Source organism: Lithobates pipiens, unplaced genomic scaffold, assembly GCF_037356315.1.
Source record: "Lithobates pipiens isolate NorthernLeopardFrog02 unplaced genomic scaffold, aLitPip1_a1.2 Scaffold_1, whole genome shotgun sequence".
NCBI lineage: Eukaryota > Metazoa > Chordata > Amphibia > Anura > Ranidae > Lithobates > Lithobates pipiens.
Window position 1 is genome coordinate 252,753,805 of NW_027507685.1, and position 5,530 is coordinate 252,759,334.

The window sequence follows — 5,530 nt, forward strand, 5'->3', positions numbered from 1 at the left end:
TTTTTCAACTTTTTTTTTTCTCATGTTAATCTCCGTGCACACGGTAGAATTTTGTAAATGGTAACAATCAATTTTTTAACAAGACAAAGGGAAAAAAAACCCCAAAAAAAAAAAACCTCCCAGGCTCATAAATATTGCATATATTAATTGTGCAGCTTAATGGAACATTTTATGTTTCAGAAAAACTCGTTTACATAATTAAAATCTTCTTTGATCTGTAAGTAAGTGATTTAATCATAATGCTCATTAGGCTGAATGGGTCCTGTGTTCTTTTTCCTATCAAGATGGTGAAACAAAAACAAAAAATACAAAAAAAAAAAAAATGCAATGTTGAAAAACAAAAAAAGACATATTTATTAGGTAGACACAAATAAACAGTTTTGCTTCATGAAGCAAAATGGATTTGTTTTTTCATCTTTGAATTTTATTTATTTTTGAAAAAAAAGAAACATTTAGATGAAAGCAAACTTATTTGTTTAGTTTCCTTTTTATTTTATCTGATTTTGTTTGTGGCAGAGTGGCTTGGTGCAGTAAGTGCTTTCTCGGTCAATTTATGTTCATTAACCACTTCACTTCAGAAAATAATTAATTCATAAACCATTTTGTCTGAACCGTGCTTGAAAGATGCATAATTTGTCTATTGTTGGGGGAAATAAACAGTCATTTGCATTTTGTTCTGCTCACCGTTTAAAGGGACATTAGAGAGACGAGGGACCAAAAAAAAAAATATCAAAAATTAACCTCTTACGTTGATGAAGTCGCCGGGATCCACTTTTCGAGAATTCGTTTTTCTTTTTTTTTCCCCCTCGAATGGCAATCAGAAACTATTCAGGTGCTATTGACCCAGCGGGTGAAGAGTATGGGCCAGATCAGGAGTCGTGCCAGTAATTTGGGATTTAATTTGAAATATGGAGGATTGTGGCTTCCTTGCTGGGTCCTTATGCAGAACATTCTGGGGAACTTAGAACTACGCCTAAAGGGCCACGCCAACCAAATGGATGAAGGAGAGTTGAAGCACCTAATGCTTTCTCAAGGAGTTTAGAGTTGCCATCTCTGCTCTTGACTTTCGGGACTCATTCACACTTCAAGTATAACTAAAGGCAAACATATTTTGGGGAGAGTTTGCATAGAGTAGAGAGGGATTAAAACCCATGTTGGGTTTTTATTGCTGTCCGCTAGGGAGAGACACCCTTTTTAATTTTTCCTGGTGTAACACAAAAGAGCACCAAATGGCACCAAGTACAGTGGATAATATCTTCATTAATAAAAAGGTAATTGGCCACTCACGTGCAGAAGAATAAAGAGGGCCTGTAAGGTACACTCATGACTTCAAGGGCTTGGGAAAGAGGCGTTACCGTCTCAAAACATATAGCCACTAGGGATGAGTCGAACACCCCCCGGTTCTGTGCCTAGCAGAACATACAAACAGGCAAAACATTTGTTTGAACACGCGAACACCGTTAAACTCTATGAGATACGAACGTGACTTTAAAGGCTTATGCCTGGTACACACGATCGGACTTTCCGACAACAAAACCGCGGATTTTTGTTCAAAGGATGTTGGCTCCAACTTGTCTTGCATACACACGGTCACACAAATGTTGGCCGACAATTACGAATGTAGTGACGTACCTGATGTCTCCATTACGAACGCTAGTTATATCTCCTGCTCGTACTTGATTCTGAGCATGTGTGGACTTTTGTCCGATGTACTTTTGTACGCACGATTGAAAAGTCCGACCATAAACATTTGTTGCCGGAAAATTTGAGAACCTGCTAGCCAACATTTGTTGGGGGAAAATCCGCCAACAAATGTTCGATGGAGCAAACACACGCCAACAAGCTCACATCCAACAATTGTTGTTGGAAAATCCGATTGTGTGTACGGGGCATAATATGCAAGTTATTGGCATAAAAAATACCAAAAATACTTTAAAAAAAAATGGCGTGTATGTCCCCCCCACCAAATCCATAACAGACTCTTCAGGCTCTTCAGGTCTGAATATTAAGGGGAACCCCGCACCCAATTTTTGAGAGCAGTATATATACTATACGGCCTGCCCTATATACGCTGCAGAAAATTGGGACAGTTACTCGTGTTGAGTGCAGGAATGGACCCTGCTGTGAAATATTGTATCAAAAGCATGTAATTACATACCCCTGTTAAACAGGGGCAGAAAAATTGGGCCTTGGGTGGTGGTGGTGGTGCCACAACACTGTAACCACTGCTGTGAAACATGACTGCCAGTTTCTTGTCCTCCTGTGGCACCCCCTCTAGACTCACGTTACTCCCTTCCTCAACCTGGGAACCAACATCGGAGCCTTCAAATCGCTGCACATCCTCCAGCAGCATATAACCAACACTGTGGTCGAATAATTCTGGGGACACCTCCATGCATGATGGTGGGGCTAAGGAAGGAGTGACTGTGGATAAGTAGCTGATGGAATAGGCCATTTTTGCAGCTGCATTGGAAAGCAAACTACTCTGAGCCTGGGTGACAGAGGATGAGGAGGATGAGGACGGCTTTGTTAGCCACTCCACCAAATCTTCTGCATGTTGGTGCTCAATAACATTGCCAGTAGAAGCAAAAAAGGACAAGTGTGCCCCTTGGCCACCTGCTGAGGATGCACCACGTCCACGACCACCACTGTTGACTGTAGACACAGAGCCTGCTTGCCCTCTTTTAGTGGGCTGTGAGCGTTTGCCTGTCCTTGGTGACCTTCTGGACATGATGTATATTTTGTTTTGCAACACCACACTACACTGTATTATATACTGTGTACACCACCTGAAGTGTAATAGAAAGTGCACAACGGCTGCACTGTATTGTATACTGTGTACACCACCAGAAGTGTAGTAGAAACTGTACACACTGTATTAGATACTGTGTACACCACCTGCACTGTATTAGAAACTGTACACCATGTAATGCACTGTAGATATAGGCTACACCATGAGTGCCCAACTGCTGGTCCTCCGATGTGGCCCGCCATGTCTTGCTCTGAGATGGCGGGTCGGCAAGCACAGATCGCGGGTTCCCGATCTGCCATCTCCAAGCATTAGTGCGAAGAACGGAGCCGCCGCTAGAGGAAGCAGAGCCGATGCCTCCTGTATAGTGTCAGCTCCTTTACAGGCAGAGTGATACCAAATGTACTCAGCCTGTGACAGGAAGCATCGGTTGTGCTCTCTACTGCAGCTGCCTGCTTCTGTCACAATTATGCTCAGGGATGGCGGATTGGGACACAGGAACCCGTAATCTGGGACAGCAGCCATCAGTACCAGCCACCAGTATCAGTACCAGCCACCAGTATCAGTATCAGTACAAGCCAGCAGTACCAGTACCAACCAACAGTACCAACCATCTAGGATTTCATCTTGCCAGTCCTTGGATGCTTAAATTGCTCCTTACCAGTCCTTAGATGCTTAGATTGCACCTTGCCAGTCCTTAGATATTTAGATTGCACCTTACCAGTCCTTAATATTAGATTACACCTTGCCAGTCCTTAGATGTTTAGATTGCACCTTACCACTCCTTAGATGCTAAGATTTCATCTTGTCAGTCCTTAGTTGCTAAGATTTCATCTTGCCAGTCCTTAGATGCTTAGAATGCACCTTACCAGTTCCTAGATGCTTTGATTGCACCTAGGAGCTGGTAACAGGCAAAGATGCTAAGAAAACATTACAGGGGTTTTAACCCACCTTTACTCTAGTTATTGGCACCACTTCAAACTGAACATACAGAAGTTGGTAAGGTTCCTTAGATGCTTAGATTGCACTTTAGCAGTCCTTAGATGCTTAGATTGCACCTTACCAGTTCCTAGATGCTTTGATTGCACCTAGGAACTGGTAATGGGAAAAGATGCTAAAAAAACATTACAGGGGTTATAACCCACCTTTACTCTAGTTATTGGCACCACCTCAAACTTAACATACAGAAGGTGGTAAGGTGGCACTTTACCAGTCCGTAAATGCTTAGATGGCATCTTGCCAGGCCTTGAATGCTTAGATTGCACCTTACCGATCCTTAGATGCTTAGATTGCATTTTACCAGTTCTTAGAGGCTTAAATTGTTCCTTACGAATCCTTAGATGCTTAGATTGCACCTTACCAGTCCTTAGATGCTTAAATTGCACCTTACCAGTCCTTAGATGCTTAGATTGCACCTTACCAGTCCTTAGATGTTTAGATCACCTTACCAGTCCTTTGATGTTTAGATTGCACCTTACCAGTCCTTAGATGCTTAGATTGCACCTTACAAGTCCTTACATACTTAGAATTCATCTTGCCAGTCCTTAATTGCTTAAATTGCTCCTTACAAGTCCTTAGATGCTTAGATTACACCGTACCAGTCCTTAGATGTATAGATTGCACCTTACCAGTCCTTGGATGCTTAGATTGTACATTACCAGTCCTTGGATGCCTAGATTGCTCCTTACAAATCCTTGGATGCTTAGATTGCACCTTAGCAGTCCTTAGATGTTTAGATTTGACCTTACCAGTCCTTAGTTGCTTAGATTGCACCTTACCAGTCCGTAGATGCTTAGATTGCACCTGACCATTGCTTAAATGTTTAGATTATTATTATTATAAAGGATTTATATAGCGCCAGCAGTTTGCTCAGCACTTTACCACATGAGGGCAGACAGTACTGTTACAATACAATTCAATGCAGGGGGAACCAGAGGGCCCGTTAGAGCTTACAATCTAAGAGGGAGGGTCAAGTGATACAGAATCTAATAACTGTGGGAGAGGAGATGATGTAGAATATTAAAGTACAGTTGTTAGGTGGGGGTAGGGTAGGCTTCTTTGAAGAGGAGGGTTTTCAGGGATCGTCTAAAACAGTGTTCATCAACCTTGTCCTCAGGGCCCACTAACAGGCCAGGTTTGCAAGATAACTGAAATACATGACAGGTGATATAATTTGCTGCTCAGTGATTGCAGTATTCTAGTCTGCATCTCCCCAAGGTAATACATAAAACCTGGCCTGTTAGTGGGCCCTGAGGACAGGGTTGATGATCACTGGTCTAAAAGCAAGCAGAGTAGGAGCTAGTTGGACAGATTTGGGTAGGGAATTCCATAGGATCGGAGAGGCTCTGGAAAAGTCCTGGACGTGAGCATGGGAGGAGGTGACAAGGGCACTAGAGAGCAGGAGGTCTTGGGAGAAACGAAGAGAACAATTAGGCTGGTATTTTGAGACTAGCCTAGTGATGTAGCTGGGGATGGGGCCCGAGTTGTGGATTGCTTTGTAAGTTATTGTTAGTATGTTGAATTGAATTTTTTGGTTGGGCGGCAGCCAATGGAGGGATTGGCAGAGAGGGGTAGCAGACACTGAGCATGGTGGCAGCATTTATGTTGGACTGAAGGGGGGATAGTCTATGTAAAGGTAAGCCAATGAGGAGGAAGTTGCAGAAGTCGAGGCGAGAGATGACCTGGGAGTGGACCAGGAGCTTTGTGGTGTCATTAGTTAGGAAGGGGTATATTTTGGAGATGTTGCAGAGGTTGAGGCGGCAAGATGTGGACAGTGATTGG